Consider the following 25937-nt stretch of genomic DNA (forward strand, 5'->3'; position numbering starts at 1 on the left):
GGAATAAACAGATGAATGTTAAAAGGTAGATAATACTTATGTACTTTTTTGCTGATTATTTTTGTTTCAAACTTTGGATATAGCTCTGATATAGAAACATAGGTATCTTCTTTCTGTAACCTTGGTAATGCTTTATAGTCATGAAAACAATCTTAAGATGAATTCATTTACTCAGAAGATAAATTCTGTTTAATCTTTTTAGTATATACAAGTTTGAAGTTGCCATGAAGACAGGTGCAGAGAAGAGTGATGTGTTGAATTCATGCATTTTGTTTCCGTGATTTCTTTCATTATTGATTGCAGTATATTAACCATGTTAACCATGATGTCATGCATATTAGTTTTTCCTCGTTTGTTTGATATGTTTCAGATGCATTCATGTTGCCAAGTTAACTGTTAATTTATAGGTAATTTAATATTTTGTGTGTAGGATTTAAGTATTTAAGCTTTCGATTTGTCAGCTGTAAAAAATGTTTGGAATAGATTCTTTGATACAGAAAAATGATTTTTAGCCATCACAGTCTCTTACAAAAAATTGCAATATTGTTTCATGGAAGTCATTTGGGAGTCCTGTCCTTCAATCATCACATAGAATCTGTAGGCATGTTGAAGGAAACTTACACTTTCAAGGCAGCATGTATATATCATTAACATGACAGGTATATGTTTACCAAGACACTGTTCACCAGATGTAGATATTGTCAATCCAAAGTCGGTTGACTCAGATTCCATGTTACTCTCATATTAAGTTGATATTAATGAACTGGGGTAGAAGGCTTGGTCTGAATTGTAAGCGTGAGGGTAATTGTTTTCATTATGGCATAATCAGATTGCTGCACTGTCTACTTGCTTAGTAATATTTATAATTAGTCCATTTATTTTGTGCTAAATCCACACCGACAGCATGCTCATAGTGCAGACAATTATTACCCTGGGATAACCAAAGCTGCCTGTGAGGCGCTAGAAGGTTATTGTCACGTGATTTATCCTACTGGGTACCCATTCTCTGCTGGAAAGGTATGTTTAAGGGAGTGTGGCTGTACTTTTAGGGATTCACAATACATAAACATGGTTACACAACATCCACTTGTCTAGTGAATGGTATGTTGTCAACCCTTCTTGTGATGCCAAACTGAAGTGTTTCAGAGATTTTCAAAATTGTAGCACTAAATGTATTTAATTTATATTCTAAAGTGTGTACGATAAATAAGCAGTTCCGACTGAACTTAAGTCAAGGAAAAATAATGACATGTCATCGCCATTAATTGAATTCAGGTGTATGGTTTCATTGGGTTGAAGAAAGCTAAGAAAAGTATTGCTACGTATGGTTATCGGGGAGATGGTAAGATAAAAGAGATTGGTGTATACAAAGATCAAGGTTTATTTCTTCCTATATCTGGATGGATATGCTGGTAGGTAAAGGATCTTTAATGATTTAAACAAGAAAAGTTTTGTTCTAAGAACTTCCGAGATTGTCAGGTTTTAGTGCATACCTGGAATGGATGGTAATTGTAGTGCTAAGACAGGAGACCCTTTGGTTTAACAACAAATAATTGTAGCAGGCAAGTGCATTTTGATAGCAGGAAATATTGATAGTTTGTAACCAGTACTTTACAACTTTTTGTCTAGCACACTAGGCTATTTATAGAATAATTAATGTTATAATTGTTACTAAGTAGTTAGATGTAATTTCAGTCACTACTGCAAAGCCCAGTAAAATGTGCAGAGGTAACAGTCTACATGCTAATAAGTTACAACTTACTTAGAATTATGGGTAGGAACAAATTGGTGTTAGTGGACTCAGACGTTTTTGGGACAGACAGACAAAAGTGATTCCCAAATTATTTTGTAAACTTAACAAAGGTCCAGAACAGATTACACACATCTTCACATATCTAGTCTGGAGTTGGTCAGGATAGTTAAAATCTTCATGGTGACCTTGTCCAAGGTAGCACTATGTGTTTATGTTAGGGTCAAATGCACTTCATTTAAAGGACAGCAGCAGTTCTTTTCGATTCTTAAATCTAAGAACATAACTTGAACAATCAATTTACAGAAGGTGTATTTTGGAATAGACAGTGCATCATATGATGTGTTGTCCTGCAGCTATACGTTATTTGTTGGATAATAACAAAAAATGGGATAATCTAGATGAAGACGTTATCTGAATCAGACAAACTTAGAAAATGTCCATTTCCTTTTTTGGTTGAATTTCAAGTTCTCAGATGCCATGCAAAAGCTGCATCTATGTTCAGGTATCATGAGGTTATTACAGGGACATCAGCATTATTACATAAACATTTGATTTAGGTGCGTACACTAGGAAAAGAATAAGTCCAATAATACTACCTCATCACTACACATGAAGCATGTTCCTGGTTCTCATCACAGGTCATCAGTGCTGGCTGGTCGTCCCCGCCCTGATGTGGCGGGAATATTGCTAAAAGCGTAAAACTAAACTCACTCACTCACTCATTATAAGCAACTGCCATGTCAACTATCATGTATATTCCACTCTGTCAAATTGTTAATGCAGACCAAAACTTATTGCTCTGAATTTGACATAAAGTAAATGATATATGTTTTGGTCATAAGTGAATGTCACTGAATGAATATGATCCTTTGGAGGGGGGGCTGCAGGAAGAATAACCTTGTACTTTAATAAGGCTGATGATGTGTGGCAAGTTTTAGATATTTGATAAAAGATATAAGTTTGAATTAGATTTAAAAACAGGCATTTACTTATGAAATGTTTACATATTTTGTATGACCCTTACACAACAGTCATTTACCCTCTTCTCTTCTTTTTCTGTTTCAGGAATGTAACATGCTATAAAAGTACACATTGTACACATTCATTCATATGCCATGTACAGAAGGACGTCATGTCAGCAAGGTTCTGGGTTCTGGGAGCCGGCTGTTTGGGTACTTAACATCATTACTGATGGATGGAATATATTGATACTGGGGCTTTCTGAATTAGTCATTTTTAAATGTAACACTTGGAGGCAAGTCAGATATTTATTCTATTTAGTGCAAGAAATGTGAACTGTTATATGAAATAGTATTTAGTCATTGGAGGTCAACTAAATCAAATTTTAAAAATATATTTTCACCTTTTGTGGAAAATGTTCAACTGAAATGACCAAATCTATGTTATCTCAAATCTAAGTTATTTGTTTAGTTCAGAATCAGCATAAAGGTCATTCTGAAACTAATAAGAGTTGCAATTTAGAAACCAGAAATTCTCAATAAGGGTTGTGTGTGTTCCCCATTTGCTTCATTCCTCATGGGTCATCTGATGTTAAGACCAACAACATTATAAAATAGGAGTTGGTGATATACAGGAACTGTAGATTGTGTGTACATAGTGTGTCTACTATTGACTGTGGAGTGGCACTAACCCTATGTTATAAAGGTGTATTGTGTGACACACTAACTCTGTGTGGATCTGTGTGTGGGATGTCCAGCAGCATCTACTACTGTTAGGTCATAATGTATTCTCTAGAATATATAACCGAAATAGTCACTGCTCCAGAGTTTCTGCAACATCCAGGGAGCAGGTGTAATTCCTGGGTTGTGGAAGACGTTGCTCCACTGTTAGCTGCCCAATGTCAGTCTAGGTCCACACACTGAAGCTCAGTGTTTCTGAAATTTAGACATTATCTCTATGTGTTGGGTGACTTTAAGTGTTACAATAATACAAATCACAAAATTTGAGTTTGTGGACAAGAAAAATGGAACCAAGGTACTTGTGCTGCCAATTTGCCTGAGCCCAGTCTCTGTAAGGTGTCTCATCTGTTTATCAGATGGTGAGCTGAAGCTGAACTGGCCCTCACATCTAATCATACATTAGCATCTTACAATTAATATGACATGGTGGTTAAGTACAGAAGGTGAGTTCTGATTTGTAGAGGTGTAAAATATTGTTACTTAAAAAAAGAATAAGTTATGATAGGTCAACTCTCAAATGCTGCTTATCATCTGAAAGGATCTGGAGCTTGTTCATTATATACTGCTGGGATGGCTGTGTGTTAATTCATGGTTAGGCTAAATCATGGTTAAGTACATTAAAGCCTGCCCAGGGACTGACATCGTTTCCTGAGACAATATTGTATCATACAGAGTGATATTCACATTATTAAACATGTACATCAGATGTGATTATTTTTTAATCTTATCATATTTCCTTCATTTTTCACCCAGTTTGTACAGAGATGCTGAGTGTATGCAACTTCTCTCCTGGAGGATAGATTTGGTTCAACACTGTTTTCAATTGTTTTTGTGTTACTGAGTAACACATAATGTACATTTATTCAAGGGGAGAGAACTCTGCCTTGACAGTTGTTTTGCAGTGTTGTCTAAATTATTGTAGATAACAGAGGAGATATTGTGTTGATTTGTACATTAATATTATGTTATTAGAAATCAGAACCACAAACTTGAAAATGTAATTTATCCATGTGGAATAAATTATGTGATCATGATTTTAACAATGGCTTTTGTTTTCGCTCTGATCTGTTTTCATCCATGCATTTTGTTGTGCAGAGTTGCATCTTCTCGATGTTTATAAACTCCTGTGATCATTCGTTTGAATCTTGACTTTGTTTTTTGATTTGTCAAATATTTTACTAGGAATGGTAGCTCTTTTTGGTAAATTAAAGTAGTACACTATTTGCATTTATGAACCAATAATGACAGAATTGGAATATTGCTAAAAGCGGTGTAAAACCATACTCATTCTCTCACTCACTCAGTCATACACGGAAAGCTCGATTTTGATTCCCCCACATGGGTACAATGTGTGGAGCCCATTTCTGGTGTCACCAGCCGTGATGTTGCGGGAATATTGCTAAAAGTTGTGTACAACCCGACTCACTCATATGAAATTATTCTCGTGGGGCACGAATCGCCATTTGGCGTGTACCCAAAGAACACGAGTTGATCATGAGTGGACTGAAGGAAACTGAGTTCACTGCCAATCCATGTTCATCGACCTGACTGGGGTAGGTTGAACGCTCGTAATACTTTACATGTCGACTTATGTTTTCAAAGATGAAAGGTACTGTTTCATTTGATCTCGCCCATTTGATACCTCGAAATTTAGGTGTATGTACATTTACATGCTTACTTCAAGGGGACAGTCAACGAATAACACAAGATAAATCTAACATGTATATAACACTCACAGGCAAACGTTATTGCGACTTACAAACAACAAAACTAAAGTGTTTAACATTTACTGCTGCTAATGAAATGTTATGACATTGAAAGACAAATGTTTCAAGGTATGGTAACGATCAACAGCCCACAAGAACAGCGCACCTGTTATGCCAAAGAGCCACAACACCAGAGGGGATTCACAAGCAAGGTCACGCGGTCAGTAGCGAGTGTGTCCACTCTGTGCAATGATACAAGCCTGGCATCGTCCCATCAATGAAGACAAAAAACGACGCGGGGAAGATAATTCCATATCCGAGGAATGATTTGGCGGAGTTCCTGCAGCGTTGTTGGAGGATTCGGGTGACGTCGTAAACGTCGCGCCATTTCATCCCTTGCGGTCCAAGATAACACATTATCATTGTTCTGATTACGCTCCTGCAGTACTACTCGAACAACGTGTGCACTGGTGTGTGTTGAAACGTCACACCAGGGCCGTTCCGTTGCAAAAACTACTGATGTTATCCCACCCCAGATCATAACGCCCCACATCCAAAACAACCCCCTTCCAGAACGCTTGACCTGATGTAACGTTCACCTGTGTATGTGCCCTGCCGTCAACCGTGTGAAGAAGGACGGGACTTATCGGTGAATACAACTCGTCTCCACTCACGTGCTTCCCGACGCAAGTATTGTCTATTCCATTGGAGCCGTCAACGTCGACGTCGATGGTATGGTATAAGAATATGTCATCGGACTGGGCGACTTGCACGGATGCTGTATCATCATCGATACAAATCTGTTGCTAGGTCAAAGTTTTAGAAGGTGAAAAGGCTGGATATATCGTCTCACAATTTTCGACTATTTGTTACATACTGTATGTGTTGAATGTCGGATGCTCTTTCTACAACTACTCCGTCAACCCGCCTTTTTTAAATCTCTGACATAGACGCCTGTGTTTAAGCCTTAAACCTGCTCCAGGACTATGCTCTGACATAGACGCCTGTGTTTAAACCTAAACCTGCTCCAGTCTGCTTAGACGCCTGTGTTTAAGACGCCTGTGTTTAAGCCTTAAACCTGCTCCAGGACTATGCTCTGACATAGACGCCTGTGTTTAAGCCTAAACCTGCTCCAGGACTCTGCTCTGACATAGACGCCTGTGTTTAAGCCTAAACCTGCTCCAGGACTCTGCTCTGACATAGACGCCTGTGTTTAAGCCTAAACCTGCTCCAAACCTGCTCCATAGACGCCTGTGTTTAAGCCTAAACCTGCTCCAGGACTCTGCTCTGACATAGACGCCTGTGTTTAAGCCTAAACCTGCTCCAGGACTCTGCTCTGAGTAGATGACTGCACTGCCTGTTGTCTAGTACAGTTTGTCTACAAACTGAGAACGGTACTGTAATTAGTCACAATAAGTAGAACTGTGACTAAAGTACCAGTGTGTGATCTGAGTAAATATTTACACTGCCTACTGGTTAGAAATTCGGCAAATTGTTGACAACGCAATTATGATAGAACTACTCATAGGCCCTTTAGTCCATCCAAAACAGAACTGCAAAATTTCAGCATAGTTTGTCAACTCGGGATGTAAAGAAGACTAGGGACTAGTCAGTTGGCTTACATGCCTCGGGAAGATGGCATTTCGTTTTAGTTGAACATAGTGGAAGCTTTTGGTTTTGCAGGTTTACACAGGCATTGCTTATAACGACTAGACCACTTTCACTATCTATTGCACCTCCACAGAGAGAGAAGTGCTTTCAAACACCAAGGATGTCAATACTAGTAAATATTGTTCTACCTTTAAGAGCGTTTTTAAAATTCCTATGATATAACGTTGAAAAAATATTACGAAACCTATTTCTTCATAGCATCAATATGTTACCATTAAACATAACAAAGGAACTTGTCCAAACCTTAATCTAATTTATTACCTGGATGAACTGGCCCTCAAGGAAATGTTAATGGCAAACTTAAACGTAAAAACAATGAAAGACTGTTGTTTTAATTATTTGTGATAATGTTTGGTCTTTATCCTTATTTATATATTAAGGTTGATTATGTAAGAGAATAATTTGACAATGATTTCTCCCGGAGAAGTTTAGCTTAATAAGCACTCCCTTGCTTGACGCCATATTGTTTTTTGCCGTAAAGAGGTGGATGCGAGATAGCACGCGAGAGGACAGTTATACATTCACAGAGATATATAGATGTTTATTGCTGGGAGACACACTCAGAACTCCATGATCCATACTTCCTTGTGTTTGGGAATAAATGGTGTTGGAAGACCTCCCACAATAGACTTGTTCTTTGACCTGTGAACCTAAGTGTTTTCTGAAGAGTGTAAAGAGAATATTCCCGAGAGACACCATTACGTCAGGAGAGAGAAGAGACACTTGGTCAGTGACAAGAACAGAGAATGGCTCAAAGTAAAGAGACAGAGGCAGAGATTCATGTTCATGAAGAGGTTGCAGATGGAGCTTCCACAGAGGGAAAGACTGATGTTAAAGACACTAAGCTACAGAAAGGCAAGGATTCAGAGAAACCAGAGGAAACAAGAATTCAGTATGTAAAGACAAGGAGAAAGTTCCTGAGAGGCAAGATAACACGAGCCATAAGGATAACAGAGAAGATGGCTACAGGTGAATTGGTGAATAGATTAGCAGACAAGGAGCTGTCAGACATTAGAAAGAATGTTGATGGAGCATTAGAGTTAAACAGTGAGCTGTATGAAGAAGGAATTGATGAGAAGAAGATGGACAAACGGGAGTCAGATCTCCTGAGAGACCTTCATACTGTAGAGATCAGAGTAGAGGATCACTTCTGTGATAAGCAAGTACAAGTGAAGAAGAAGAATACAGGGATTAGTCCAAGAGTCAAGGGAAATCCCCTGAAGTATATTCAATTTATTGAGGCCTTTAGAATTCACATCCATGACAAAGAGAACTTGACAGATGACTTGAGAATGGTCCAGTTAAAGATGGTATTAGAGGGTGATGCGAAGATCTGTGAGTGGATTAGGTTCAGCAGGAGTAATGTATGCAACTGCAATTAAGACAATTAAAAGTTTGTATGGACAGAGAAGTGTGATTAGCTCATAAGGGGTGAGAAAATCAGAAACAACGATCGTCAGTTGTTGAGAGAATTCTCCATAGATATCATCATCACACTTGCCACACTGAGAAGAATTGATTTCATGTCAGATATCAATGCTACAGAGACACTGAGGCAAATAATCAAGAGGCTACCAGATTTCTTGATACTAAAATGGAAATCCAAGGCTGCAGAGTTAAGAGAGAAAGGAAAGACCCCAGACTTGAAGAGTATCAGCAACGTCATCAATGGAGCAGTGAAAGCTGAGTTTGACCCTGACTTTGGGGACATAGAGAGACAGGGAAGAGAAAGACATGATAGCACCCACTTCAAGAGAAATGAGAGAAAGAATGTGAGCTCAGCACAGAACAGAAGTTTCCAGTGTTGCATTTGTGGTGAGAATCACAAGGTTCCAAGTTGCCAGAAATTCCTAGACTCATCCGTCAGTGAGAGGCTTAATCTCATAAGAGACAACAAACTTTGTTATTCATGTTTGAACAAAGGGCACATCACTAAAGACTGTAGGCTAAAGAAAATGTGTGGAAAGAATGAGTGTACAAGGACACATTATGTGCTAATCCACATGGAGCCACAGAGAGCAAGTGGAGCATCATCTATTCTTGATCAGAACGGTATCATGTCAGTCGTGAGAGTTAAGTTTAGATCGGCTAATGGCAGAGTGAGGGAGGGAAATGTTCTGATAGATGGGGGAGCTGGGACGACCATCATTAGGAAAGACTTTGCCAATATGCTTGGACTTCAGGGCAAGAGAGAGGGACTTGAGATACAGTAGTTGGTGGACAGAGACATCAGAGTAAGGACAGCAGAAGAGTACAGTTTTGGATATCACCCTTGAATGGTGGAGAGGAGTTTGCCGTTGAGGCTCATGAGTTGGACACAACAGTACTGAGTGTACCATCACTTGACAGAGAATGGCTATCATCATTCACACATTTGGAAGACATTTCATTTCCTCACAAAACAGGACCTATAGATCTAATTCTCGGCGTGCAATACAGCCAATTGCACGCTGAAAAGGAGGTTAGAGAGGGCATTCCATATGAGCCAGTTGGGAAGAAAACAAGATTGGGATGGTGTGTTATTGGGGCAGACACACTTCCTGCAGACAGTATCCAAGTTAACTTTTGTCACAAAATAGAGGATCCAGATATAGAGAGACTCTACAATATGGAGATTATCGGAGTTAGAGCACCAAGCTGTGAGTGTCCGACAGACACCATGTCACAGAATAGAGGATCCAGATATAGAGAGACTGTACAATATGGAGACTATCGGAGTTAGAGCACCAAGCTGTGAGTGTCCGACAGACACTATGTCACAAAATAGAGGATCCAGATATAGAGAGACTGTACAATATGGAGACTATCGGAGTTAGAGCACCAAGCTGTGAGTGTCCGACAGACACCATGTCACAATATAGAGGATCCAGATATAGAGAGACTGTACAATATGGAGACTATCGGAGTTAGAGCACCAAGCTGTGAGTGTCCGACAGACACCATGTCACAATATAGAGGATCCAGATATAGAGAGACTGTACAATATGGAGACTATCGGAGTTAGAGCACCAAGCTGTGAGTGTCCGACAGACACCATGTCACAATATAGAGGATCCAGATATAGAGAGACTGTACAATATGGAGACTATCGGAGTTAGAGCACCAAGCTGTGAGTGTCCGACAGACACCATGTCACAATATAGAGGATCCAGATATAGAGAGACTGTACAATATGGAGACTATCGGAGTTAGAGCACCAAGCTGTGAGTGTCCGACAGACACTATGTTACAAAAGGAGAGTACAGCATTGCGGTTGATGGAGTCATCATGTTGTAAAGGAGGTGAGCGTGACAATATGGGACTACCATGGATGAAGGACAGGTCAGAGTTACCGGATAACTGCATTCAAGCAGAGAGATGCCTATTCTCATTGGAGAGAAGCTTATCAACTGATCCAAGGAAAGCGGAACTTTACAGAGAGACTATGAGAAGCTACATAGAGAATGACTGGGCAGAGGAGGTTATTCATGACACTAGAGATGTTACAGTTTACTACCTGCCACATGACGGAGTGTACCGAGTGGACAAACCAAGCAAGCCACTGAGAGTGGTGTTTGATCAAGCCTGTTCCTTTGAAGGACAAACACTCAATTCATATTTCTACAAGGGACCATCATTACTTGGTGATTTGTTTGCCATTCCACTTAGATTTAGGGAGAAGCCAGTTGGGTAGGAGGAAGCGTGAAACATTCACCACTAAGCTTCGACCAGACTTATCCAGTGTTACTCCCAGGATCAAACCACATATCCAAACTCATTTTGAGAGAAGTTCATGACAGTGTGTTCCATGCAGGAGTTGAAAGAACACTCTCTGAGAGTAGAAGAAAACATTGGATTATTCAGGGAAGGAATGCTGTGAAATATATCATTGGCAAGTGTACAGTGTGTCGAAGAATGCGACAATGAGCTCATTCCACATTGATGTCGTTCTGAACGCTGACGGCCCTTAACGTCATTACAACTGATAGTCGATGACAACCAGCCATCATCTCTCGCAGTAGCCCAGCATTCCGCATACCAATAACTTCCATCTTTCAAAAAAGGAATTGGTCAAAATGAAAAAAAGTTGACAACAGTTTGTGTTGTTTTTGCAAAGATGTAAATGAGAGTGTGTGTCATGTGTACTGGGAATGTCAGGAGACTCAAACCTTTTGGATAAACCTACAAATTTGGATTAACAATTTTTATCCACATCCATTGAAACTATCAAAAAACATGATTTGGGTTGGTACTCAACGTGAAAATAGACTACTCAATCACATCATCATTGCTGCGAAGAGACATATTCACTTATGTAGTATTAATAATATACTCCCAAATCTAACTTTATACATACAAACTCTAAAAGAAGTATTCTCTGTAGAAAATCATATATCAACAAAACATAAAAAAATACAATTTCCATCATAAATGGAGCCTTCTCTCCCCAGTACTTAGATGACTCAAACTGTCTTGATTTGTACCTGACATTATGTATACATTATCCACTTAATGAAATATGCATGTTTATAAAAAATATTAATACAGTAATACCTCACCTGTACATCATGTAGCCATATTACTTTAAGCCGTATGTATCACGGCTTTGTATATATGTAACAGTTTAATCTTGGGAACCAATAAAAACAAAAAACAAACTTCCATGTTTGTGCACTTGTCAGTTGAGGAGGCCCCATATGTGCTTATCCACACCGAAATCAATTGATTTTCCAAGTTATCGATCTGTAAGAACAGTTCACTGAACCTTGATATTGCCCAGTGACGGGAACACGTATTGTACGTGATACTCGCCTTTGATCGTAGCACGTACTCATCTAAAATCAATGTATGGTCAAAATAATCATATAAACAAAAATAATTATGATATGGATGTAAAGGAGCTATATGTGAGTTAAAATCATAGGTATTGCGATACTTTTTCCCATGTGTATAGTAGCATTTCGATGAATAATTTACATACACTTCCATGACTATCTTAAGATATCAGACCATCTCTGATTAAACAAATAACCAACACCTTGGCAATCGATGCATAACAACGTTATAAAGTGGGTATGGACTGCTCACTTGTAAGTTTATTTCAGGAATGAGAATATGATCGACGTTCCTTAAGGCATCTCCAGATTAATTTTGAGTATCTAGCAGATGGTAATCAATGTTTCTGTGAATGTTGATACAGCGACCGTTTGCTAATATGTACGTTTAAAATGTGCTTGTTACTGTGTAAATACAGTGATGTCTCTATTGTGTTTTCTGTGTGCTCTAATTGCAGACTATTTGTCCTGTTTTATTTGTTCACGTTGCTGATCCCACGAGTGTTGTTGACCATTAAGTACTGGAGAAAACATCACAAAGTACATGTCAACGATGATCATTTCCACATTGCATTAGTTCTACCCGGAACAAATATTGCTAGTGGAAAGGAGTTGTGGAAATCATTTCTAGTAAATACCTGTCTGTGGGATAATTCCTCTGTAGAATAACAGCACAAAGAAACAAGTTCGCAACCGGAACAATTATTCTTTACGCGAACCACCTGCTCCCTAATATATATGGTGTTTAGGTGTAATGTCGCTCCCCATTGTTGCCATATTGCATAAATGTTTGTGTATATGAGTGTAAATATTTTCAGAAGTTTTCATGAGAGTATCGCTTGTTTTTTAGACCACAGACATCTTTATCTAATTGTCATGTTCCATATTTGCACATTGTAAGAGTACATTGTATTGTGATCTTTGGGAGTCGTAACGTTTAAGAGATCACTGTCAATATGTAACGTGCGGTAAAGCGGGAAACCACCTGAGTGTACCAATTTCCAAATTTGTAATGAATGCACCCGCAGCAACAGACGCTAACATGTAGTGTCCCACTAGTACCGTTAAAAGTAATGCATGTGAAATGACCAGGTCTATTTTTGCCAAATCTGCCATTTAATATAATGGTACCTAATGTACTGAAGAGTTCTGCTGGTTTCCTTCCATGCTGATGGTAGCTGTATTATCTTTGTCTCTGAAGGTCAAAGGTGTCACTTGGACAATCATCAGTTGTACATATATTCCTTATCTTACCTCACACATAAATGTCGTTTTCTGATTGGCTGAGCGCTCTTGATGTATTACAAGCGAGTAACATTTTCTTTTACTCGCTGGGAATGCCGAACTGTGGGAATTAATTTGGTACTTCGTGTCTTTATCTTTTAATTCTTTATCTTGAATAATCGAGTCACGTATGATGTACGGAAATTACCGATGTTTTGCGAATGCGAATCGATGGAAGGGAGATAGGCAAGTAAATACTCGCCAAGAAATTAATTAATCACCACCTGCTTTCGCATCAGATATATCTAGCAATATATTACCGTTGATACGTCATCCAAATGGACCAATACGTATAGAAACCGCGTCACTGCACGTAACCATATTTCTAACGGTTTCTTGTGGAAAATGACATTACCATATGGAAACATTAATACTGCATTATCGTCATCAATTTCTCTATCGTACAAAATGATTTCCACATGAATGCTATTTGGTTGGACGTCTAGTCAGGGTGAAGTAATTGACACAAAATACAATCACGGCAGTGGGTCGATTCACCTTGGTTGATGCATGTCACAGCCTAGTGTACAGACAGCCTTCATATAAACTAACGGGCAAGAGAAACGATACCAAGTCGAAATCACTGATATTACAAAACGACAAACCACCATTGTGAAAAAGGAAAGTGAATTTTAATAACAGGTGTATGGGCAACAGGAACTTGCATGTTATTGAAATTCCTTTTCCTTTTCACGTTTTGTAATATCAGTGATTTCGACTTGGTATCGTTTCTTTTGCCCGTTAGTTTAGCCGCAATATTATCTTATTAAACACGGAAACACCTATATATTATGTGTAGTATTGAATTGCATTGTAAGTACCAATTATACTTTGTATAACACATAAAGGAAACATTTATTCCCCATACTAATCGCTTACATATAGTTGTGTCATTCTGCATATATTTATCAAACCGCAGTCTACATCAGGTGTATTCTTTCATCATCTTCATCAACAATCTCTACTATGAGAGAGAAAGAGTTTATTCCGATAAAGGGAACACCGGCCCATTATACATGTAAATTAGTGCTACAATACGTTGACGAAGCGCCACGTCATTCACACACACAGGTGTTATGTTTAATGCAATGTTATAATGGACATTGATAGCATCAACATGATGGAAAATATTTGTTTCGTTTCTTCTGTGCTAAACAAATATATTTAGCAAGATTGTTTATAATAACATTGTTTTTTATGTGAATAATAAGATAACTTTGTTGCAAGATGGAAAAACATAATAAAATTCTTGCAAGAGATCTGATCGCAGGTCGTGATAAAATGGACGTTCAAGACAGAAGTGTAATTCAGATTCAATAGTAGGTCTAACACAGAATGAGACGTCTTCCACACTCAATCACTAGGTGTGTCATGGTTGGAGCAGCGGAACTTACACAATGCAATACAGTAAGCTTTTACTTTGACTACACTGAAATAATATTCTTCAGAAAGATGTACCTTAATTTGTCTGTACATTTCAAGTTTGGAATATTTACGAAGGTCTGAAACCCAATTTTGAACGTCAATGTCAATACATCTCTGCTTAAATTCAGTTAAAAACTGCTGCACGTTGACAACACGCTGGTCCATCCACACCTGTCAAAAACCATAAGTGAACAATAATGTTCTAACTTTTAGTGCCCAGCAGTCAAGGTTTTTGTCAGCTAAACTAATCTGATACTTATATACATTATACAAAATTACATTCTCCCTTTGACTTGTATATCTGATCCAATATTTGATTATCTTAATATATTTATTGACATTATATGAAAGAAAGTCCATTATACAAGATGTGTTTATGAATCACCATCAAACAGTTCCTCACACATGTCAAACTGGTGGTTATATTCCTCACCCTTAACATAAACCGTGGCAGTGAGCTTGCTAGTGAGTATAATACCTCCTACATCTTCCATCACAAAACATCATTATGACAACGGAAACAAACTTTACCAAATATCATTAAGTAATGTTAATGTTAATTATATAGGCGATAAAAGGAACGGCAATCATTTACGTATACTGTTCTGAATGAATGGCAGCTGCATGCTGAATCCATGCATGTATGAGTCCATTAGTAATTTCAAATGAGTCTAATCGTACCAAGAAAATCGTCTGTTCCATATTATAATGAACATTCACGAGTGAGTGAGTAAAAAATTAAAGTCGCATCGGCAGTATTTCAGCCATATCGTGACTGAATATTCACGAAGAACAATACAGATGTATACATGGTATTATATGACCGGAGTGAGTGAGTGAGTTTGGTTTTACGCCGCTTTTAGCAATATTCCAGCAATATCACGGCGGGGGACACCATAAATGTTATATGACCGGAGCTACCGGTGGGGCACACAGTAAGTTAAGACATTCATGTAGTTCTTTAAATGCTGATATTTTCCGTGTCAATTTATCTGAAAGTAAAGCTTGCCTTTGTGGTGCTCTGGTGTAAGATGCCGATCATTTCTTTTTAAAATGTCCAAAGTATGTTAGCTGCCGGTTTGATTTGATACAAAGCTTTGAAATCCTAAAAGTTAGTTTAGATATTTACAGCATTCTCTACGGCAGCCTCAATCTGCCACAAACTATAAATGAAAATATTTTTATAGTTTGGCATGAAATGCATGTGGACCCGTTTTTTTTGGAAATATCTCTCCATCCAATGACCCAATCGATCTCAAACTGTGCAAGTGGATGTTTTGTCAGACAACCTAATCACATTGTAAATCACCGATTTTATGCATTTGTATTAAAGAATCTGTCTATGTAACAAAATAAACAGCAGAACGCAGAATGCTTGCAGAGGGAGGGAGCCAATGACCTGTAACAGCGGCAGTGTTGGGTCATAAAGGTCAACGTTCGGCAATGTAGGTCAGCTATGCACGTGACGGGTATGAAGAGGTGTTCATTTCTAGCAAATAGCCGGCGAATGACATCTCTGATGACCCTGAGGTCAAAAGAATCTAACTTTGGATGCCTACCTTTTTGTACAAGGTTTTGTTTATTGGTTGTTGGTTTATTTTTCACAATTGTTAGCACGATGGTCTTTTTCATGCCAAGAACAAAAGTTGTACGTTTAATGTAATCCGACACCTTATAAATCGGTTTGCTATGTTTGCTCTCTTTTTAAAAAAAATTCAACACATTTCTAATTAAACGTTTAGCATCATCTGAATAAGCTTTCATGATGCCAGCTAGAAGTAGTCAATGTGAATGATCCAAACGGTCTATCACTGTGCAGTGCACAGGTAACTATCATGAACTGCACGTGCATTGACCTTTATGACCCAACACTGCCGCTGTTACAGGTCATTGGCTCCCTCCCTCTGCAAGCATTCTGCGTTCTGCTGTTTATTTTGTTGACAGTTACATAGACAGATTCTTTAATACAAATGCATAAAATCGGTGATTTACAATGTGATTAGGTTGTCTGACAAAACATCCACTTGCACAGTTGGAGATCGATTGGGTCATTGGATGAAGAGATATTTACGAAAAACCGGGTCCACATGCATTTCATGCCAAACTATAGTCAAGTCCATAAATTCATTGTACTTAGTACTTACTTCCATTAACGTGTAATATGTTTTGCCTCTTTTCATTGCCCATTACAAGAATTTTTGCCATGTAGTTGTCGGGAGCGGACTTGAATAAGTTGAATAACTTGTGCCCAGTTCACCAGTCATATAATGATTCATTCACACATGTTACCGAACAAACGTTATGGATACATTCCTGCTTGACAACGGTACAAGAATCTGTATTCCTGCTTGACAACGGTACAAGAATCTGTATTCCTGCTTGACAACGGTACAAGAATCTGTATTCCTGCTTGACAACGGTACAAGAATCTGTATTCCTGCTTGACAACGGTACAAGAATCTGTATCAAAACGTCGCACTCACGAAATAAAAGAAGTTGTTATCAATAAAGTTTGTTCAATATTGTACTTCCCAACTTCTAAAGTGCCTCTCAGAGGAGTCATACACACGTGCTTATGATAGAGTCAGAATCTCAGAATAGACCTTGCAGCTGAGAATTCCTGAGCGTTGTAAAAGATGAGTGAGTGAGTTAAGTTTTACACCGCACTAGCTGGTGTGGACCAGACAATCCAGTAATCAACAGTATGAGCATCGATCTACGCAACTGAGATACGATGACATGTGTCAACCAAGTCAGTGAGCCTGACCATCCAATCCTGTCAGTCGCCTCTTACGACAGGCATGGGTCACCGAAGATCAATTCTAACCCGGATCTTCACGGGTCTGTTGTAAAAGGAAACGATTCATTCTGGTATTACATTATGTAATATATTACATTTTTTTAATGAATTATATACTCTCCCAAAAAGGAAACGCATAGGTGACATTTATACATGAAATTTCAATTATTTTTTAAAATTAGGGCTTCATTGTTATAATTTCACCATTATTTTGCTGGTTTGTGTACATGGAATGAACGCACAGCGCAAAGAAACGCATCTTCAGAATGCACGTTTACGTTCGAAAGTGTAAATTGCGTGAAAATGCCGTGGCAAAAAAAGTGGTTCGCAATACGCACGTGCCGTTCTGAGGAATGTGAGCAGGGACATTGCATATATAAGGCCGTTTTGCTTTTAGACGATCATTGGCATTTTTGTAGTTAAATAACAAACAACAAACAAACTGCTGTTTAATTTGAAACATTGCCATTGTACATATGGAGGCTGGGGAGTCTCAATCTGCCGGTGCACGTCACCTCAATGTACCAGAATACCATCAGTCGTTTAGGGAACCGATATCAACAAACCAATTCTACCAAGATGGGTTTCGAAGTGGTAGACCTCGGATTACCACTGCAGAGCAGGACACCTCATACCGGGTACTTCATTTGCGGAATCGAACTGTCACAGAACTGCAACTGCAAGTGCAGTGCCTGGTTTGAGGAGGGAGTCGGCGCAAACCATTCGTAATCGTTTACGAGAAGTTGGACTTGAAGCCAGGAGACCCTGTTTTGGCACTGAGCTCCGACGACTACATCGATGTCGACTGGTCCAGTGGTGCAGTAACATTCGATTCTGGAATCTACAAAACTGGCGACGTGTATGGGTCGGTGACGAATCACGCGCTCTGCTTCAGTGCCGTGACGGAAGAGTACGTGTCTGACGAAGGCGAAATAAACGTTTCGCTCAGAATTGTGTCGCCAAGGTTGACCGATATGGTGGTGGGGGTGTCATGATGTTGGGAGCCATATCCTACACGCAGAAATCTAATTTTGTGCGCCTTCAGGGCAATTTAACTGATATTCAGTACAGAGACGAAATCTTAAGGATTCACATTGTTCCGATCATTGACCGCCAGAGGGAGTTCTTCCAGCACGACCATGCCAGGCCACACTCAGTACATGCCACTATTCAGTATCTTCAGACAGTGTTACCATGGCCTTCCAAATCGCTCAACCCCAACGAACATTTGTGGGATGACCTCGGTCTACACGTGCGCGAACGTCAGCCGGCGCCTCAGACGTTAGATCAACTGTCGCAGGCATTGCAAGAGGAACGGGCCAGAATTCCACAAGGTCGAATTCAAAGACTTATTCAGTCCATGCCGGGACGGTGCAGGGCAGTTGTGGGTCTCATGGTGGCCATAACAGGTATTGAAGACAACGAACAACTGGGAACGGACGCCTTCACTTACTGATTTTTTTGGTAAGCTATACATGTTAACAGACATTTGTTCTTTTATACTGTGAAATAATTTGGCGAACAGATCCAGAATTACATGTATTATAAAGCTAGCAGATTAAATTCGTGAAAATACACCTATGAGTTTCTTTTTTGGGGGGAGAGTATATATATTTTCCCCATATATGTACACAAACACCTATAAGATAACATGGCAACACAATTCATGGTATAATATTGAAACACTTGTACGTGTACCTACATACTGAACTATATACTATTCACACTTTGCTAAGGATCAAATCATTGATTCAACAGAAAACTATGACGTGGGGTCTAATTTGGTTTAAATATCTAAGCTTATTGTAAGCATGGATCCTAGGTTTCAGTATGTCACTGCACCTTGTGGATCCCATACCTGCTATTGACAGGTGGTGTGTACTTCCATGACTTGCCAAATGGTTGGTTAAAGTGGCTGTCTGCCTAAAGAGGGGTTACCATATCATCATTTATCCAGTTTTAAATGGATACAATTTCATATTATAAATCTGTGTTTAAGTCAAGTTGGGAATTTTTGTGATCTTCAGTAAAGCGTGAGTAGTGTATATAATCCACCTTTACAAGAAGTGTAAAATATGCTGTGCCTCCGAAGAACTTTCCTCTTGAAGTACAAATAAAGACCACGTGTTATGTCCCGTACTTCTTTCTCATCGCCCCTGTGATAATCTTGAGTGACGGCGTTATGGCGTGACATGCTTTGAATCTGCCGTGTTTACATTTAATAAGCCAACAGTTTTGTCCATCGACTCCAGAACTTAATCTTTACCAGAACAGAAGGAAACCTTTAATTGGGGTGAGTGTGTACAAGTCACTACTGACGTCGTCCTCGTTATTTTCAATTCCAGTTACAATTTATTGTATTTTGCATGTAACCATCAACACAAAGCATAGTTTTCGCGATTGGATCAATAAGACTACAGTCATTAATTGGTATGTGGTTTTTAATATTGTTAAAAAAACCAACCTCATATATTTTATCCATAATTATGAACGGTAACTCATGGGTTAATTTGCCTGTCTGTGTTTGACGCCCACGTACGTATAATGGGGCTGGATGTTATGAGGAATTGCGGTAGTAGGCTGTGTTTGGTCTTTGTTACGACAGAGAATATTGATACCTGTCAGCATTAAGAAGACCATGCTTAAGATGAAAACGGTTAGCCAATATTAATAAACCATTGAACAGAACAGTGTCAAACAGTAAGAACATGTCAGCTTCTTATGACGAATTAGCCCGAGGATATTCCCACAAGCGTGTGTTCGTGTTATTCTTGTAACAATGCCTACCTTGGGTATTGGCAACGCGGTTGCTTCGGTAACAGACTTTGGAAAACACCAAACAATCTCTGTAAATAGAAATTACAATTTATCAAATGTCAGTGACGTTCGAACTGAATCCACATAACCTTATATTTCAAGTTAAAGGCAAAATTATGGATGACAACTTCTTCTTTATTGCACGTCACAATGTTTCTGGGCTATTCCTTGCCCCTTCGTCAGGTGAATTCGTCAGGTGAATTCTTAAGAAGCTCACTTGTATTTCAAGGCGTAACTTCTGAATAATATGGTAAACTCAGCACTGCAGGTCTTCAAGACAGATTTGTCAGTGTTGCAGTATGTTCAAGCAGGTATTCACGTATCATGCCTCTGACATTTCACACAAACCGATTTAGAGATCTAATATGGTTTTAGTGACAGTGCCACCTCTGGGCCAGGTAAATCCTCACCTCTCGCAAACATACGGTGTCCTGACTGTTTGATAGTGATTTACAAACACATGCTACACTAGACTGATAGCAGGAATTTCATATTATTATGAAAGTATTTTATCACATATTTATAAGGTTCTGCCTTCGTAGTCTCAATGATTTAAAGTACCGGTAGTTACATTTAATCAAGCTCGGTCGATATTGTTTTACTCAGGTCAATAAAAACTGATATCGACCTCTACAAGAGTCTATAATTGTATAATATCATACAGTCCATACGTCGGTTAAAGCGTGGACATTGGACACCACCCCTTGCAGCCGTCACTGCTCGACGCCGCCTTGGAAGGGATTGCTCAAGTCGTCGGATTTTTGCTTGGGAATTCTTCGCCATTCCTCCTGCCACGCATTGGCACGTTCTGCAAGTGTCTGAGGACGATAGTACAAGTTATTACATTCAGTGGATGTTGACGTTGTGAATTATCAGACGCCCGTTAGGTAACGTTGGATAAAACCTAACGTGGGTCTGATAATTCCCAACGTCAACCTCAACGAATGTGATGACGAATTTATCTTACCGAATGTTTCAAGCTATAATCAATAGAAATAATCAGAAATACACCAATCATCTTTTATTCAGCGAAACCGGGTGAGCGGTGTATATGGAAATTTGTTCAAGGTCACGTTGACCAATCAAAGATCGGGGTTCTTACATGAGGTAGAATAATGACGTTTAGGGACGCGTCGATCAAGTTCGTCCCATAGATGCTCGATCGGGTTCAGATCAGGCGATTTGGAAGGCCAGGGAATGACACTGACGTTTACATTGGCGAGATAGGCACCTGTTACACGAGCTGTGTGGGGTCGAACGTTGTAGTCTTGAAACAGCTCCCTCTGGTGGTAGGCAAGATCGCAGGATTTGGTGGATGTAGCGATTTGCTGAAAGAATGCCTTGAACCACCACTAGCTCTGATGTACCCGTGTAGGACATGGCTCCCCACACCATGACGCTTTCTCCATCGAATCTGTCCACCTGTCGAATGCAGTTCGGCGCAAAACGTTCGTGTCGACGTCGATAGACACGTTGTGTTCCATCCCGTCGTTGCCGGAGGAAATGCGAATCATCGCTGAACCAAACGCGTCGCCAGTTCCCCAGGTTCCATGCCTGTACCCTGTTGCACCAGGTCGTTGTCGGTGTAGTCGTGTCAGGACAGGTCCAACTTGAGGTCGATCTGCTCGAGTTCCCACTTCTCGCAGACGAGTTCTGATGGTTTGGTCGGAAATTCTTCGAAGACCAGGCAGCTGTTCTGCAGTGTCCGTTACTGTAGCAAATCGATGACGTAGGTGAAACACCCCGATGAAGCGGTCCTGAGCAGGAGTGGTCACTCTTGGTCTTGCACCGCTAGGACAATCCTAGGTAGAATTGAAGCGGGTACATCGATGTCATAATGGAGATATAGTGATGTGGTGGACGTTGAAGTGTCTTGCAACGACAGACTTGGACTGCTTCCAAACGACCAATGGCGATATTTCGGTCAGCAGCATTCCATCGTGGCATGTTTGATCTGCGTTTACGTCGCAAATTTCGTAATGAGATGATGAAGTTGGTTTGGCCTCTTATAGTCGATGTCTCTACTCATGTTTCCGACACATTGCATGTGCATTGCGTGGAAAAAACTTTCTGCATGCAATTTTCATTTTTTAAGACAAACGTTAGAAACATTTTGGATGCGTTTCCACGCAATACACAACAATCACGACCTGATAAACGGGATTCAAACATAGGAATTATCTTAATGATTATTGCTGTCGAAATATAACGAAATGAACTGCTCAAAACGCCAGTGCGTTTCTTTTTCTTGTATAACGTATATTGCAATTATCCCAGCTACACTTAAAGAATTGAGTTATTGAAATAATGAGCAATGACCCAGTATAGCCCGACCATCTGATCCATTAGTGCTTGAAAAAGATAAACAGTATAAATTGTTAAGAGGAGATTGTGATAAGTAATATGTGGTGAGTCCTAATATAATTGCTGGCTCCTTATTTCAAAGGAAAATATATTACTTTTTTAACCCATCCCACCCCCCGCGATTATTGATTGGTTTGCCCCTATGAATCTTGGAATACAAATAAGTCACGTGTTACACCTGCTATTCAATGGCTCACTTTGATACATCTGTGGTACAGTGTATATCGATTTGATCACAGTATAAAGTGATAGCTTCGAGAGAAGACCTGACAGTTTGATCCAGCACAAGCCTAATGATGTTGTCGCCAGTTTGGACGTGTGTTCTTCTGTGTGGTAGGTTATTTCTTGTTCATAATTTATAGAGAGTGTGTGTGTGTGTGTGAGAGAGAGAGAGAGAGAGAGAGAGAGAGAGAGAGAGAGAGAGAGAGAGAGAGAGAGAGAGAGAGAGAGAGAGAGAGAGAGAGAGAGAGAGAGAGAGAGAGAGAGAGAGAGAGAGAGAGAGAGAGAGAGAGAGAGATACAGGGCGTGTGTGTGAAGAATGATGGTGATGATGATGATTTTAAGGGGAGTCACCCATTTTGTTTTGGGAGGTGGGGGTATCTATTTAGTACACATGTACGGGGGGTGTCAGCAATTTTGTACATTTAATATGAAAATATTATGCTTAAACATTATGGAGGGTGTGGGTGGGGGGTGTAATTGATTTTTGTACATGAGATACAGGGGGGTCACTTACTTTGTCCCCCCTAGCCATAAATTATGAATGGTCCCTAAGGTGCAAATGGTCCGGCGATATCTATCCCAAGTTGTCTTTACTATTTGTCAGTGGTTAAATATAGTTTTCGCAGCTTTGTCGTAGTGAAATAATCTGTTTAGCGGACAGACGAGAGTGGTTGTTCTCTGGCGTTGCCGTTTTGTAGCATGTCCAGCAATATTCCGACATTCCAGCATTTCACACCGTTTGAGGTCCACTCAGCTAGAAGGTTCTCTCCGTGAGGATGTCAAAGAGCGCCATGCGAATCTTGATCTGAAGCTGCTTATTGAAGGTTACAATATTCAAAGACAAAAAAGTTTTCAAACTGTTTCATAACCTGCAGGTGGGGGAGAGCACATCTCCAAATTTGAAGCATAAGTTATAAAATTTAATTTACACCTTAATTTAATTTACACCTCATCGACACTTTAATGAGGTGAACAAATGATTTTGCAGTTACTGTCATAATTAACGCTATAATAAGAGTTATGTAAATTGTTCAGATCTCCTTCCGATAGAGATGAGTTCCTATATTTGCGATTTATGTACATTCCCAGAACGATGTACGAAGGGTCAAATGTGGATAAGTATGACGTATATTGTTACCATCTAAAGATACAAAACACTTTAACAATTTCATTTTATCAGAATATGTATATATGTACTCGACTAGGTGAAACCCACCATCACAAATATGGGTCAAGCATGCAAGAATTTTATACAGTGCAAACCGATGATAAACGAAACTATGATAATTAAGCCTGGCCGCCATATTTAATTGACCAACACGAACGTTCTAATGTCCACGTATGATAAATTTTCCTCACTTAATCATGTACGGACCCGTAAAAATCCCGGTTGGAATTGGTCTTCAGCAGGTAGACATGGTCATTGATGCATCGTACCCGAATTGCGTCGACGATACTCATGATGCCAGTCACTGGATATTCTGGTCCAGACTCGATTATTTACAGACCGCCGCCATATAGCTGGAATATTACTGAGTGCGGCGACAACAAACCAACCAACTACCGTCGCTGCTGGCAACCTCTCCTTTAGACTTTGGCAAGGTTGAAGGAAAACCAAGTTCTATGGATAGTCAACTTCTTTATTGTAATAAATGCGACGTTTCTTGATAACGGTTTTAGTATCTACCCCGTCACATTCATTGCAATAAAGAAGTTGACTATCCATAGAGCTTGGTTTTCCTTCATCTTTACAACTTCTAAAATGCTTTTGAAAGAAGTTTGGCCAGCGTGATTCAGTCTTCTAGGTCACCGAGCAGGGTTGTGTCCCTTAAGCACTCCAGGATCCTGTTACCCTTGATTCGAACCCGGATTCGCAATGATGATTGTCCTTTGTCGTCACCACACCTGCGCACGTAGATTTCAAACATTTAAGTGGTAAACATTTAAAGCCATCATACATCAATTCCGCTCATGTTGTTAGTACTTGTTACCATCATTTTTGTTGCAGTTCTTCAGCGTCACAGCGTCTGGTGTTATAGCAATGCAAAGCTGGGATGGCAACTCGGGGACCGGGCAGGGGCCTTTGAGAAGGAGTGGTCAGTAGATGCCGAATACCCTAAATTGACTGATCTGATGACGGTTGGATCCGGTCATCCGTCCTTGAACTATAGGGCTTTCAGTTTTGACGGAACAGATGACCACGTCAAGGTGTTAGTGAATAACAACGACGAGTACAAAACATTCTCTTTATTCCTGCTTGTGTACCCCACTGCAACATCGGGAACTCTCGTCCATTACAGACACACTACAGGGGAACGGATGGGATTAATGAGATCGTCATCAGCATCGAGAGCGGTAGGGTTAAATGTCAAACGATTTATAACAGTAATGATTGGACTTTCACCCATCCCACAGACATAGCTTTGGATGCCTGGCACCGTGTTGTGTTCCAGAGGGATATGGACAATGGGAAGATTCATCTGGACCTTGACGGTAGCTCCAGTACCCACACTGCCGCTCCACAAAACACAGTTGAACATCTTGGCACCCCAGGGGAACTATGGCTGGGGCAGAATATCGACAGTGGTAACTTCTTCACGGGGAAAATGACATGTTTGTTGTTTTATGACAACCTGTTATCGACTGAGGACACACCAAGCGCCTATGGTGAATGCAATGGAATGTTCACATCACCAGGTGGGTTATATATTACCGGTAGAGTTCTCCAGTTGTGTTATTAACCTTTGGTTTGTTTGTATTGTATCAGTAGTACCAAAGGTATCCTTATACTTTTTCTGAGACAGAATTAGATTTTTTATTGTTACGACGAGTACAGATATGAAAATACGTGGGAGACACTGAATACTGACCAGTTCTTGTTTTGTCGAGTACCAGGCAAGGAAATAAGAAGTACCATCTTTTGGGATGACACGCCTGAGGATCGAATTACTAACTTGCCACTCTCCGGCGGTAGCTTTACCCACTAAACCATGGAGACGGCCTGCTAGCAACGGGACATTAAGTTTATCTGTTACCGCTGTGCTTTAATACACAAACACTTTAAAACAACAACACCTACTATATAAATACGTATCATATAATTGTGCTAAGGGAAGTAACCTTTCCCCTTAAACATTAACACAAATTAGGAGACAAGGTATTTTACTGGTGAATCGGGTGGCTGGGTAGCCTAGTGGTGAAAGAGTTCGCTCGTCACGCCCAAGACCCGGGATCGACTCCCCACATGGGTACGATGTGTGAAGTCCATCTCTGGTGTCCCCCGCCGTGATGTTGCTGGCATATTGCTAAAAGCGGCGCAATTCAGTTCATACAATGTTCTACTGGTACTAGGGTAGCATGTCCAATCTAGTCTATTATCTA

The 25937-nt window shown here is 39.8% G+C and overlaps 1 long non-coding RNA gene across 1 annotated transcript; it reads right to left on the reverse strand.

Moving 5' to 3' along the window:
- Window positions 1-11363: 11363 nt before the first annotated feature.
- LOC124260379 lies at window positions 11364-25627 on the reverse strand. Its single transcript, XR_006894061.1, has 3 exons — window positions 25616-25627; window positions 13247-13253; window positions 11364-11467 (listed from the first exon to the last, which is right to left on the reverse strand). It is a non-coding gene; the product is annotated as an uncharacterized LOC124260379 (long non-coding RNA).
- Window positions 25628-25937: the final 310 nt, after the last annotated feature.

Source organism: Haliotis rubra, unplaced genomic scaffold (assembly GCF_003918875.1).
Source record: "Haliotis rubra isolate DU_JTF1 unplaced genomic scaffold, ASM391887v1 Scf76, whole genome shotgun sequence".
NCBI classification, from domain to species: Eukaryota; Metazoa; Mollusca; class Gastropoda; order Lepetellida; family Haliotidae; genus Haliotis; species Haliotis rubra.